The following is a 14,921-nucleotide window of genomic DNA, read 5'->3' as shown; positions in this document are numbered from 1 at the left end:
CGCAGAGGACTCGAGTTCAAGGTGAAGGTCTGTGGAGCCTGAGGACTCCATGGAGTCCACGGAGGGAATGAGAAGGAAGAAGGTATATCAAATATTCAGTGCAGCCTTGTTACATGACCTGCTTTAATATAAACTTCATTTACTAGAGATGATGTTTCGATGAGCCTCAGTGAATCCACACTAACCGTCCTCAAGGCTCCTCATGTTATGTTCTGGATTAAACAACAGCGTGGACTCAAATGCAGCACACAACGAGACGTTTTAAAGTATGAACAAAAGAATATTTATTTTAACTACAGGGTTCCAGGTTGAGGAAGAGCCGAGTGCAGGAGTGAGCAGGCAGGTATGGAAGCAGCCACAGCTGGCAGGAGAACAGACCTGAGCACAGAGCAACAAAAACGAGGTTTAGTCCAAACAAGTCCAAAAAACACAAGAGCAACCGCAAAGACAAGAGTACAAATTCTAGGAGCCTGATTTAGTGAATGTACCACTGTGGGTGACGGAACGATCTGGCGATGAGTGGCAGGAAGACCGGGGTAGATATACTGCAGGTTTGATTGATGATTGTTTTCAGCTGCTCCTGCAATGCCTGCCCAGGAGGAGGAGGAGGAGGAAGGCCACACCTCGCAACACACTGACAAACTAGACAAACCAGGGGAAAACACACAAGAGACAAAAGGACAGGGAAACATAGGAAACAAAAGGAACTCCTAGACTAAAGGTAGTGAACATGACAGTACCCCCCCCCCCCCCCTTAATGAGAGCCTCTAGGCGATCTACCAGGTCTCCCAGGATAAGCCTGGTGAAATTCCCGAACCATCCCAGCATCTAGGATGCGGGAACGAGGAACCCAGGAGCGCTCCTCTGGGCCGTATCCCTCCCAGTCCACCAGATACTGAAACCCCCGGCCTCGGCGTCTAACATCCATCAGTCGCCTGACCGTATAAGCCGGCTGATTATCAATGATCCGGGATCGGTCGGAGGGACCAGAGGACTGGTGAGGACCGGTTTCAGCTGGGAAACATGGAAAGCAGGATGACTCCTTAGGGATTTTGGCAGGATGAGTCTGACAGTGGAAGGGTTGATAATTCTCTCAATCTCAAACGGTCCAATGAAACGGGGAGCCAGTTTTCTGGAGTCAGTCTTTAAAGGAATGTCTCTGGAGGACAACCAAACTCTGACCTGGGATGTAGACAGGAGCCGGAGTCCTGTGACGATCCGCGATCCTCTTGTTTCTCTCAGCCGTACGAAGTAAAGCAGCCATAGTGTCCTTCCAGACCTTGCGGCAGCGTCGAAGGTGGTGCTGCACAGATGGCACAGCCAACTCCTCCTCTTGTGCTGGAAACAGTGGAGGCTGGTACCCTAGTGAGGCTTCAAAAGGAGAAACACCAGTGGCAGCAGAAGAGAGAGAATTATGCGCATATTCAATCCAACATAACTGTGAACTCCAAGAAGTTGGATTAGTAGCAGCGACACAACGTATGGCGGATTCCAAATCCTGATTAGCGCTCTCTGACTGTCCATTCGTCTGAGGGTGGAAACCAGAAGACAGGCTGACAGTGGCTCCGAGGGCTTGACAAAAAGACTTCCAAACTTGAGAGATGAACTGAGGACCACGGTCCGAGACGATGTCCACAGGGATACCATGCAGGCGAAACACATGGTTAGTCAATAGATCAGCTGTCTCATGTGCTGAAGGAAGCTTGGGAAGACCAATGAAATGAACAGCCTTGGAGAACCGATCAACAATGGTAAGTATCACTGTCTTACCATTAGAAGGTGGGAGACCGGTGACAAAGTCCAAGGCGATGTGGTACCAAGGGCGACCAGGTATGGGTAATGGGCGGAGCAACCCCACAGGCGGCCGATGAGATGTCTTTCCCCGGGCACAGACTGTGTAGGCGAGGACGTATTCCTTGACGTCCCTCTCCATTGTGGACCACCAGAAGTGTCGTCTGAGGAGTGACAAAGTCCTACTCATCCCAGGATGGCAAGCGAACCGGGAAACGTGTCCCCACTGCAGGACCTGGGAGCGAACTGACACAGGAACAAACATTCGATTAGCAGGGCCAGTACCTGGATCCGGTTCTTCACGTTGAGCCTCCCGAACCGCTGACTCAACCTCCCAGGTTAACGTCCCCACCACCAAGGCTGCCGGCAGAATGGTGTCTGAAACATTTGGTGATTCCTCTGATGAAAACTGCCGGGACAACGCGTCAGGCTTGATGTTCTTGGAACCAGGGCGGTAAGTAATGGTGAAGTTGAATCGACCAAAGAATAAAGCCCACCGAGCCTGGCGGGAATTCAGTCGTTTGGCTGACTGGATGTAGGCAAGATTCTTGTGATCAGTCCATACAATAAACAGAAACTCCGAACCCTCCAACCAGTGTCTCCATTCCTCCAGGGCCAACTTCACTGCCAACAACTCACGATTTCCCACGTCGTAGTTGCTTTCAGCTGGAGATAGGCGTCGAGAGAAGAACGCACAGGGATGTAGCTTCTTATCGGTCTTGGAGCGTTGGGAGAGGACAGCTCCCACACCAATGTCCGAGGCATCAACCTCCACGACATACTGAAGAGAAGAGTCAGGTTGCACCAGGATGGGTGCGGACGTAAAGCGGTCCTTTAATAAGGCAAACGCCTGATCCGCCTCAGGAGTCCAGCGAAAAGGAACCGCAGGAGATGCGAGCTTGGTCAGTGGCGCAGCAATTCTGCTGTAATCTCGGATGAATCGACGGTAGAAGTTGGCGAATCCAAGAAAGCGTTGCAAGAGCTTCCTGGAGGAAGGTTCGGGCCACTCTGCCACCGCCTTGATCTTGTCCGGATCCGGCCTCACCTGCCCACTCTCAATGATGTAACCGAGGAATCCAACAGAGCTGACGTGAAACTCGCACTTCTCTGCTTTCACAAACAGTTTGTTCTCCAGTAGTCTCTGGAGCACTTGGCGCACATGAAGCTGGTGTTCTGCGAGATCAGAGGAAAAAATCAAAATGTCATCCAGGTAGACAAACACAAACCGGTCCAAAAAATCTCTCAAAACATCATTAACCAGTGCTTGAAACACTGCAGGGGCATTAGTCAGTCCAAAAGGCATCACTAAATACTCAAAGTGACCCAGTGGTGTGTTGAATGCTGTCTTCCATTCATCTCCCTCTCGAATCCGTACCAGGTGGTACGCGTTCCGCAAATCCAGCTTGCTGAAGACAGTGGCTCCCTGTAGAGGTACAAAAGCAGAGCTGATTAATGGCAGCGGGTATTTGTTCTTCACCGTGATATTGTTTAACCCTCGAAAATCAATACACGGGCGGAGAGTCTTGTCTTTCTTGCTCACAAAAAAGAATCCTGCCCCTAGAGGCGAAGAGGAGGGTCTGATGAGGCCTCCAGCTAGAGAGTCATTTATGTAGGTCTCCATAGCACCTCTCTCAGGACGTGACAGGTTGTACAGGCGACTCGAAGGCAGAGTGGTACCAGGTAGCAGCTCAATAGCACAATCATACGGACGATGAGGTGGCAAGGATAACGCTCTCTCCTTACTGAAAACCTCACCGACATCATGATATTCAGGGGGCACAGTAGACAAGTCAGGAGGAACACCGGGCGGAGGGGCAACACTGATATCTACAGGTGGTAATGCAGACTGCAGGCACGAGGAATGACAAAAACTACTCCATCCCATAATCTTACTGGTCGACCAGTCGATCTGGGGGTTGTGTAGCTTTAACCACGGGTGTCCGAGAACAATAGGAGTCATAGGGGCAGAAAAAACAAAAAATTGTATTAGCTCACGGTGGTTTCCAGACAGAATTAGAGACAGAGGTTCAGTGCGGTGAGTTACTAATGCTAAGGACTTGCCGTCTAAGGCACAGACTCTGACAGGAGACTCAAGGGTTTCAATGCTGATGCCAGCCTGAGAGACTAAAGCCCGGGCCACACAGCGCGCATCATGCTCGCGTGACGGCAACGTCGCGTGTTGTTTTTTATTTCGGCGTCCATGTTAACAGGTTAGAGTGGACACACTGCCCGCATGAGACGCACATCAGACGTGCGTCTATTTTATAGAATAGAAGGCTCGCCTATTTTTCACGCTTGCCGCTTACCTCTCGGCTGCGTCTCCCAGCAGCAACAGACAGTGAAGGTGATCTATTGACAGTATATGAGCAAGATTACTACAGTTTCCATGTCTAGACATCTGTAGAATATGTCACTGACCATCAATATTTTACACTTCCTATCTAGATTTCAAAATAAAAGTCCTCTAGCGTTTTTAGTGCACAGAATCATTCATTCATTAACACAATGCTTTTATTCTGAAATACTCTAAATAAAGCAGTTGTCTGCTTGCAGGTTTCCATCAAGTTAATATAGTACAGGCTTTTAATTATGTAAACACTGTAGTAGTCATAGCAGAAACCCTACATATGCTATACATATAATAGACTGGGTTAATAGGTTATAAGAACATCGGGTGATAGTTGGCAGTATTTTTCCGATTCTCTCTCTCTCTCTCTCTCTCTCTCTCTCCCTCTCTCTCCCTCTCTCTCTCTCCCTCTCTCTCTCTCTCTCTCTCTCAACAAACACCACGTAACTTTATTGTTCTTTCTTTTAGAGGTGTTATTTAATTTTTTTAAAGATATTTAATAATGATTTTCGTTTTCTAAAGGTTAACAAATAACGAAACTGTTTATTTTGCTTTGTTTTATAATAATAAAAAAAACACTTTACTTATATTTATCATTCTGAAATACTTCAGGTGTTTTTCTCCATCAAGGCGCAGTTCAGCAACAAGGTGGTGAAAAGCTCCAAGTTGCCTGAGATGTCGGAACATCAGCATTTATAATGTAAATTGCTGTCCCGCCCCAGATGTAAATTAAGTCCTTTTCCATAAAAGCCGCAACCTGGAATGCTGTAGAACAGGAACCCGAAACCCCCTGGAAATGTTGTTTAAAACTGTGCCAGTCAAAGTGAAGAGGGATTGCTGTAGGCTCTCTCTTACTACTAATGTATTTATTTATTTTTTTGTATTAATATATAGCCCACAGAAATATATAATATTATATATATATATAAATCCCTCTTCACTGTCAATGAAGAGGGATTTATATATATATATATATATATATAGCCCATAGAAATCCCTCCTCATTGTATATATATAAATCCCTCTTCACTGACAGAAAAGAGGGATTTATATGGGCTATATATTAATATTTATGTATGAATTTATTTGCTTGTTTTTAATAATATTTACAAATTACCACACAGTTCTTACCCTTTTTTGTCTTAAATAAATATAAATCACATTTATTATGAAGTTAAATGGCCATTAAAAGGCAAACTCTATGTAGAAAGAAAGGGCTGTCAGCAACAGCAAAAACACAGCTGACAGGTAGCTCCGGGACGCTCCCGAGACGTGGGTAACTCGCGTCTAGTGTGAACACCCTAGGTGGGCATGACGCGGCCACGACGTGACGCTGCCGTCACGCGAGCATGATGCGCGCTGTGTGGCCCCGGCGTAACTCAGCATCTAAAAAACTCTGCTCTGCACCGGAATCAATCAACGCTAACAAGGGCAAGGACATGTTACTCATACACAGTTTAGCAGGTATTTGAGTACGAGGTCTAGTGTTGGTGGGGACATCAGTTTTACTCACCAGTATCCCCACAGCTACTGGTGAGCCCGCTCTTTTGGGCGGAGAAGACATGCAGCAAGGAAATGTCCGACTTGACCACAGTAGATACACTCACCCGCTCGGATCCGTCTCTGACGTTCAGCGGGAGTGAGATTAGCCCGGCCCACCTGCATGGGTTTATCAGAGTGAGCAGAGGAGCTGGGGCCGGAGCCGTGAGTCTCTGACGGGCCGGAGGCAACTCTCGTGAGAGTAGGAGTAGCGGCAAAGGAGTTCACGGGAGTGTGGGATTTGTAGTTCTTCTCCCGGCGTCTCTCCCGCATACGGTTGTCCAGTCTTATAGACAGATCAATAAGAGCATCAAGGGAGTTAGTATCATCACGGACAGCAAGTTCATCCTTTAACTGCTCACACAACCCGTGTAGAAAAACTCATTTTAATGCCTCGTCATTCCATCCAGCCTCCGCAGCCAGAATCCGGAAGTCCACAGAATACTCCGCCACACTTCTTTGACTCTGTCGTATGTTAAGCAAACGTTTAGCAGCGTCTCCAATACATACAGGGTGATCAAAAACTTTCTTCATTTCACTCATGAAACAATCAAAGGACAAAAAATGTATCCCTCCTCCTCCCAACATTGCTTCAGCCCAGTTCAGTGCTCTCCCTCTTAACAGTCCTGTAACATACGCTACCTTGGCTTGGTCTGTGGTGAAGGTGACTGGTTGTTGGGAAAAAACCAGAGAACATTGGAGCTGGAATCCTTTGCATCTCCCGAAATCACCGGCATATGGTTCAGGTGGAGGAACAGGTGATTCTCTGAGTGGCTGAGGCGGAGAAGGAGGAGGCAGAGTGGGGGATGGGGCTAATTGGCCTGAAATTGTCTCCAAACATTTTCCCATCTGAGACATTTGATTACCTAAGGCTTGTTGGGTCTCTAATAAACCCTGAAGTAACTGGTGATGTTGTTCTAACAAAATATCATGGCTGGAAACAGCCTTCTGAAAAACATTTGTGTCTGCTGAGTCAATGGACTCAGCAGACACAAATTTAAGGCCAGATCGTTCTGTTATGTTCTGGATTAAACAACAGCGTGGACTCAAATGCAGCACACAACGAGACGTTTTAAAGTATGAACAAAAGAATATTTATTTTAACTACAGGGTTCCAGGTTGAGGAAGAGCCGAGTGCAGGAGTGAGCAGGCAGGTATGGAAGCAGCCACAGCTGGCAGGAGAACAGACCTGAGCACAGAGCAACAAAAACGAGGTTTAGTCCAAACAAGTCCAAAAAACACAAGAGCAACCGCAAAGACAAGAGTACAAATTCTAGGAGCCTGATTTAGTGAATGTACCACTGGGTGACGGAACGATCTGGCGATGAGTGGCAGGAAGACCGGGGTAGATATACTGCAGGTTTGATTGATGATTGATTTCAGCTGCTCCTGCAATGCCTGCCCAGGAGGAGGAGGAGGAGGAAGGCCACACCTCGCAACACACTGACAAACTAGACAAACCAGGGGAAAACACACAAGAGACAAAAGGACAGGGAAACATAGGAAACAAAAGGAACTCCTAGACTAAAGGTAGTGAACATGACACCTCAACACTACCAAGGGTTGGACTCTGCATGCACTGTGGAGCTCGGTGGAGACCGGCTTTAACTCTGCATGCACTACACTGAAATGACAGGTTGTGTCAGTTATCAGAGCCAGGGATACATTTAAAGATGCCAAACTGTTTTGTGTTTAAAACAATCAACATGTGAACACACGCCTGGTTGTCTGCACGTTTATTTTCTGTGTGTACGTGCAGAAGCCGGTTGAACGGTTGAAACGGCTCTGCGGCTGATTTACTGCTGAATCACTCGGCTGATTGCAGATCAACAACCTTTACAGAAGCAGGTTCATCCGTTCTTCTACTGACCTCCATCACAGGCTTTGACATGTTAAACTGTAGGTAAGTGAAGTGATTCAGGCAAAGTCAGACAGACAATTCAAACAATGCTTTTAAGTAATGCTATCCATTCAGTATTGAACCCAGGATTAGCCGAGACATTTAGTGGTTTCATTTGAAGGTTTGATTCAATTTTAAGTTTGTTGAAGCTTTTCATTTCACTTTTGGTCGTTCTGAAACCTTGATGATTAAAACTAATCAAATACATCCAGCTAAGAGGTAGTTTTACTCTGAAGGAGACCTTGGGACCCCACTGTAGAGGACACGCTTATTGATTGCCTTTTTCCTATTTCAGATTGTGAGCATCTAAATGCATCCTTAATCAAAACTACTGTCATTAAGAGCAGTTATAAAACAGCAGCGGGCCTCATTAGAGAACGGTGAGATACGGTCTGTGCTCTGAATAAATCAAGGCTGCTGGCGTAACGCTGATATCATCACCATGAAATACATTTTCCAGAACACTTTGTTCCGTTACTCTTGAAGTGTAAAGTAGAGACCAGAGAATAGAAGTGCAGGGTTGGGTTTATATTGTTACCGGTGGACCTTTCTAGACGGATCATTAAACCACTAATCGTGTTTTCTGCTTCACAACCTGCTTAGAATATGTCAGATAAACTATCGGCCAAAGTCGTGCTCACATTGTGTCCGTTACCTCCGAGAACGTTAGATGAGCTAAGCTGCTGGCAGAAATTCTGCCTGGAAAAAGTTTGTTCCTCTTGTGGAAGCTGGAGAATGAAGATGAAGATTGACGGAGAAACAATGGAGACGTTTTGACAGTCGATGCTTTTATTGTGCGTCAGTCATCTGAAAGCCGTCGCTGCCTCTGACAAACTCTGACAATCTGACACCTCCAGTGCTTTCAGATGTCTTTAGTTTGCTTGCAGACCATTGTAGTGGGAGTATTACAGTATAACATCACATATCTGCTGAAAGTGACCAACACTTGAGTTTCAGTGCATCTTTCTGCCTTTCACAGTGTCGTCCTCTCGTCACACAGTCTGACCACAGAGAAGATGATGTCCTGACAAACAAAGATAAGAACAGACAAGAGAGTCAGAGTGTTTGTGTCATTGTTTGGAGACAGAAAGAGGACAGAAACAGAAAGGGTGCAGCAAAAGAGACAAATGCCTCAAACAAGACAGTGAGACTGAGACGGAGAGACGAGAGACAACGTCTCAGCTGTGCTCGTTGTGAAGGTTAACGAGCAGCAGACTGAATCTAACCGGTCATCACTGTGTGCAGTTTGAACAGTAAGAGACGGGCTGTATCCGAACCATAGTATAGTATACTAGTAGTACGCACTGATTTGGCTAAAATGTAGTATGCAGTACAGTCTACCTCGCCTACTGTATCCCACAATGCAAAGCGCTGGAACGGTACAGGCTACAGTTACAACAGCAGCAGCCAAAAACGGCTCCTTTAGACAACAACTACAACTTCTTTAGGTCTAGGCAACAAACTACAACTTCTTTAGGTTTAGACAACAAAACTACAACTTCTTTAGGTTTAGACAACAAAACTACAACTTCTTTAGGTTTAGACAACAAAACTACAACTTCTTATTGTCTTATAACGCCTATGTAATAGATTGACAACAGACTAATCGGCTGGCCCGTTTGCCAGATAGTTCAACCCAACTTAAAAGAGCACTAGGACACTGTGATGATGCCAAATGGTAGCAAGGGAAACATGTTGAAAGGTCTTCAGAATCTAGGACACCTGTAAAGTGATGTCAGTGGAGTCATCCTGCCAGTCTGTGATGTTTCACACCAAAGAGAGAAGAGAGGAAAACGATCTAACACCGGTGAGTCCAGTCCTGTTATCCCTCCATTTTTCAGCTTCTGCTCGGAGGGAAAAGGTCCCGTCTGCGTCCTCAGCCGACATCAAATATTGCAGCGAAGCCAGCAGGGCTAATCTTCCACATTTCAGTCTGCGAGGAGGAGAGCCAGCTCCTCTCCTCACAGACGTCCTTGGTGAATTAAATCGATAAGATCAAAACTCTGTCTTTGTGCAGCTGTGGCTCCCTCTCGAGCGATGCTCACTTCAGAACACAAGGCTAAAAGAAATGTTCTCCAAATAAAAGGCACCACTTTGATAATACACATGAGCACGGCTTTAAGCAGCTGGAGTCTGTCGTTTAAGGACTCCAAATGTTGGTGGAAAGAAATGACAGAAGCTGAGAGAGAAGACGATAACAGTATGTGTGAGTTGTTATGACTGTCTGCTCGGCTCAGAGCCTCCGTGGAGCTGCAGCCAGACGGATCAGTCGGAGAATCTCATCAGAAATACACACTTTGTGTTGTTGTTCTGAGGCTGAAATCCAGGAAGGGTTCCAGACCAAACAAACAAACTAGATCTGACATATTTTGGTCAATTGGTATTGAAAGCATCTTTTATAATGTTGGGCGTATCCATCGCTTGTTGTATTTTAGTGTATATTATATCCAGTGAGACTGATTTCAATCATTAAGTGAGATTATAACAGACAATGTTAACTACATGTTTCAGTCATTTTAAAATGCTGATTGTCTCGGAGTAGAAAGAACAACGAGTCTCTTCTCTCCCTCTCTTCCCGTTGTCTCTCTCAGCCTTTGCTAACGGCATCAGGGGAAATTACTTTCAGACGCTGTTTTCCAAGAATGTACTCGGAGAAAAATGTGTCTCTCGCTGACAATTTATTATTGTTACCAGTTGGCATGTTGTTATTTGATGTGTGTGTGTGTGTGTGTGTGTGTGTGTGTGTGTGTGTGTTAAAGAAAGAAGTGTAGAGGAAGTCAGTATTGTACAGCCTGAAATTGCACCATGGGTAATTACCAGGAGATTGATTTTGGATTGTTTGTACACAAAAGGCTTTTCTGGGATGTTCACCGTTAAATGGGTCGCTGGCATCAGGCAGAGAAAGCACACAAAGAACTAAAGCAGCCAATGAAACCGTGTTAGAGGAGCTCATGTCCAGCTGCATCAATCAATATGCTATGGTATGCTGAATGGGAGTGAATTGTTTCTTTTCTTGAAAGTGTTACGATGACAGCCTGTCCTTTCTGTTCACAACAAGGAGACAAACACAACAACACAGCGGGGAAGTGAAGGGAGAATCCCAGTGGACGGGCGTCCTTTATAGACAGACTCTCATTACAGTAGAGCAGTCGTTCCAGATAACAGACGTCAGGGAGGAACACTGAGGAAGTGGTTAGAACGGTGTGTGATTGATTTCTGGTTATGTTCACGTGAGGAAAATAAATTGAAAAATTAAGGTACAACGGTGATGTTCACCATGTTGGCGAGGAGCATGTCGGCGAGGAGCGTGTTGGCGAGGAGCGTGTCGGCGAGGAGTTGTGTCGGCGAGGAGCGTGTCGGCGGGGAGCATGGCGGCGGGGAGCATGGCGGCGGGGAGCATGTCGGCGAGGAGCGTGTTGTGGTATTCTGAACTCCTAGTCAGAGGTTGTGCTTTAAGCTAACATTTGAAACACCGGTAGGTCTCCTTTGTCTCGTGTTATTTTCTTGTTCCGCTGCGTGGTGCCAGCTGTTAACAGTTTAAAGCTCTCACTCTCCATTTAGCCACACCATTACCTGTACTCAATTCATAAACATAAATACACATAATGCAGCCTACCTGCTGAGGCCTTCTCTGTCCAGCTGTTGGGACAGGAATGTTGTTTCCTTCAGCCAGTTCACAGCACTTCTTTGGAGTTCGTCCGTGGAACTGCTCAGCCAGCTTCTTGATATGGTCTGCAGGCTCCTTCTCTACCTCCTCTGTGAAGACCCTCTTTGTTTCTGCTGTTCCACTGTAACCAACTGTTCTTACTTCCTTTATCTGAACCTCCGCAGTGTGGACCTGTCAATGTCTCTGTCTCCTGCCACTGATCTGATGGATTTTACAGCCTTGACATCAGTGACTGCTCTCTCCGTCTCTTTAAGGGCTGTTGAGCCCCCGTTGGTTTTCTTGTAGATTCTTGGCATTATACCTTTTCTATAAAGGTTAAATATAAACACAAATCAACACTTAACTGTAATACCCTTTATACTTCAGAGACTGAACTGAACTGAAGTTCCTTATGGTGGGGTCAGTTTGCCCCATAGCTATCATTTCATTAGCAATTCAGGCTAATCTTTAATCTTTAGCGAAGTGATTCACATGGTTTTATACATCAGCAAATCACCAACATGTATGATATATATATATATATATTTTAGACCTGGATAAACAGTCGTTATTCCTGACATGCAGGAGATTTACTTTGACAGGCAACAAACTGTTTTTGGAGTAAAAACGTACTCATCACTTCTCTCCATCACAGCAGGATAGAATGATGGGTACTTCCTCAATCTATGGTCACATGACAAAACATATGCACAGTTGCCTAGTTACAGGGGGTGGCTCATCTTACCCCACTCTCCCCTATCTTTTAATTGATGATTAGAAATTTGGGCTCAGGTTTAAGATTAAAACCAAGACAGGATGTGACAGTTCGGGGTTAAGGAATACATTTATTATAAATAGAATGAGCTCACTAAACGTGATTCAGGCAACATTTCCCATGTGGCTTTGCATCCCCCTCTTATTGCCGTCAGTATTTCAGAACCTGTCAGTGACTGTTACTATAACACTAACCTGAAGGAATAAACACATGGTGTTGCATATAGAGGTGTCGAGATAATGAATTCAATCTGTGATTATCCCTGAAGGTGAATCCCCCGGAGTCAGTCCTTCATCTGTGCATCAGATGGGTTGTGTTGGAGCTGGTCCACTCGTCTGCTCATCCAGTCGATTGTCTTAATAAAGTGGGCTTCTGATTCTGTGTTGAATAAAAAGCATGTGTTTGAAGGAGTAGCAGCAGTCGAGCTATCCATTATCACGCTGACCTGTGGGACTGCTGTGAGCTGGATGAATGAGAGAACACTCACTGAACAGCTTCACCTTATTAGCCATTAAAAGGACATCTCAATGGTTTATAGCCAGTTAGACCATTTAGAGATCAGCTCAATGGGATTCAAAGAGGAAGTTAAATGGACGTCTGCATTTTCAAGGGTAATTGGGGAAATGAAGCAGTATCATTGACTTTGATTAAATCTTATTATCCTGATTATTGTGATGAAATTTTAGCCAAGCATAATGGACTTGAAATCAAAAAAATAAAGATGAATTAAAGCATTGGTCCAGACTGTGATTGGTAGAGAATAAAGATGAATTAAAGCATCGGTCCAGACTGTGATTGGTAGAGAATAAAGATGAATTAAAGCATCGGTCCAGACTGTGATTGGTAGAGAATAAAGATGAATTAAAGCATCGGTCCAGACTGTGATTGGTAGAGAATAAAGATGAATTAAAGCATCGGTCCAGACTGTGATTGGTAGAGAATAAAGATGAATTAAAGCATCGGTCCAGACTGTGATCGGTAGAGAATAAAGATGAATTAAAGCATCGGTCCAGACTGTGATTGGTAGAGAATAAAGATGAATTAAAGCATTGGTCCAGACTGTGATTGGTAGAGAATAAAGATGAATTAAAGCATCGGTCCAGACTGTGATTGGTAGAGAATAAAGATGAATTAAAGCATCGGTCCAGACTGTGATTGGTAGAGAATAAAGATGAATTAAAGCATCGGTCCAGACTGTGATTGGTAGAGAATAAAGATGAATTAAAGCATCGGTCCAGACTGTGATCGGTAGAGAATAAAGATGAATTAAAGCATCGGTCCAGACTGTGATCGGTAGAGAATAAAGATGAATTAAAGCATCGGTCCAGACTGTGATCGGTAGAGAATAAAGATGAATTAAAGCATCGGTCCAGACTGTGATTGGTAGAGAATAAAGATGAATTAAAGCATCGGTCCAGACTGTGATTGGTAGAGAATAAAGATGAATTAAAGCATCGGTCCAGACTGTGATTGGTAGAAAATAAAGATGAATTAAAGCATCGGTCCAGACTGTGATTGGTAGAGAATAAAGATGAATTAAAGCATCGGTCCAGACTGTGATTGGTAGAAAATAAAGATGAATTAAAGCATCGGTCCAGACTGTGATTGGTAGAAAATAAAGATGAATTAAAGCATCGGTCCAGACTGTGATTGGTAGAGAATAAAGATGAATTAAAGCATCGGTCCAGACTGTGATTGGTAGAGAATAAAGATGAATTAAAGCATCGGTCCAGACTGTGATTGCAGTCTGCAGACTGCAGTCTCGTATATTCACAGAAAGCCCTTCTGGAAACAGATGTTGTAAAGATAAATGTACACAAAGCTAAAAGCCCAAAGTTTTTGGATGCAGCTGTAACATTTTTCAGTCAAAACTTGGCAGACACTGAGGGGTGGGGGGTGGAAACACATGATTGCTATTTGAAAGGCTTTTCTTCGTGTGCTTTTGCATCCGAGTTCAGTGAAGATATGAAAGGACGCAGTGAACGAAGGAGAGTAATTGTTTCTGAGCTCTCCGAGTGCTTGTTTGGATTCCCAAAGTGCTTTATAGGTGCTACATGACCCACCTGGATCAGTACTTGTAAGTGTTATGTCAGGAGTGAATAGCCTGGAAAGCCTGAAGCCTCATCTCTCTGACATCCTCCTGTTCAATATCAACCTCCTCCACTCGCTCTCTTGTGCTCTCGTCTGAAGATTATAAAACATGCATCTCTTTCCTCGCCTTTAACTCCAGCTCTTATTTCACTGTCAGGGATCTTTGTTGGTATTAGTTTCAGGGTTTTGTTGTTTATCACCGCCTTCACAGTTATATACTTGTGCTGCTGATATGAAGAGAAATTAAAACACGATACCGTTGGTTGGCATGGTTTTATTGTTGCTCCGGGTGACTGCGTTAGAGTCTAATCTGTAAACGGAACGATATTCTTTTTGTTTAGTGTATATGCTATTTCTAAAATTTGCTTTACCTTCAGTCTTAACTCATTAAATCGTCGGACAAAAAGCTCAAATTGTGCAGAAATTGGAGGTATTCATTTTAAAGTTGTGCTTTATACAATGTTCTTCTTTGGAGGCAGCTCTGAGAGTTTATGTTAAAACTGTAACCATAGTAATCCTCTCTGTACATGTCGACGCTCTGAATCTACTGTTCAACATCAGCACATATGCTCCCATAATCCCTCTCGCTGTACACTTGAATCCCCTCCCGGCGAGGCGGAGATAATCGTACTTCTGCTGTATTGCTTTAAAAGACCTTAAAGAATAGCCCTGATGATGTCACCAGAGGAGAGCTGTGATAATAACAGCGTGCCGGTACCGCTGCTGCAGCAGCTGGCGGCGGCGGTGAATTGGATTGTGTGATTGTCATCTGCAAAGGCTTTCCTTCAGGAGCTCTTCCCTCTGAAGACACACAGGGCTTATACTGTAGCAG

General features: G+C 44.8%; 1 protein-coding gene and 2 long non-coding RNA genes across 3 annotated transcripts in view; 2 read left to right on the top strand and 1 right to left on the bottom strand.

The window, feature by feature from the left end:
- LOC141773339 (uncharacterized) overlaps positions 1 to 14,921 on the top strand; it is a 267,664-nt gene that overhangs the window by 124,178 nt on the left and 128,565 nt on the right. The window lies entirely within an intron of this gene.
- Positions 1 to 14,921, top strand: part of oprl1 (opiate receptor-like 1) — a 99,107-nt gene that overhangs the window by 48,701 nt on the left and 35,485 nt on the right. The window lies entirely within an intron of this gene.
- Positions 260 to 966, bottom strand: LOC141773337 (uncharacterized). The gene is made up of 2 exons (XR_012595086.1): positions 489 to 966; positions 260 to 378 (listed from the first exon to the last, which is right to left on the bottom strand). It is a non-coding gene; the product is annotated as an uncharacterized LOC141773337 (long non-coding RNA).

This window comes from Sebastes fasciatus, chromosome 8 (assembly GCF_043250625.1).
Source record: "Sebastes fasciatus isolate fSebFas1 chromosome 8, fSebFas1.pri, whole genome shotgun sequence".
Lineage (NCBI taxonomy): Eukaryota > Metazoa > Chordata > Actinopteri > Perciformes > Sebastidae > Sebastes > Sebastes fasciatus.
The sequence above is the reverse complement of the archived record's forward strand: the minus strand, read 5'-3'. Positions and strand labels throughout refer to the sequence as shown.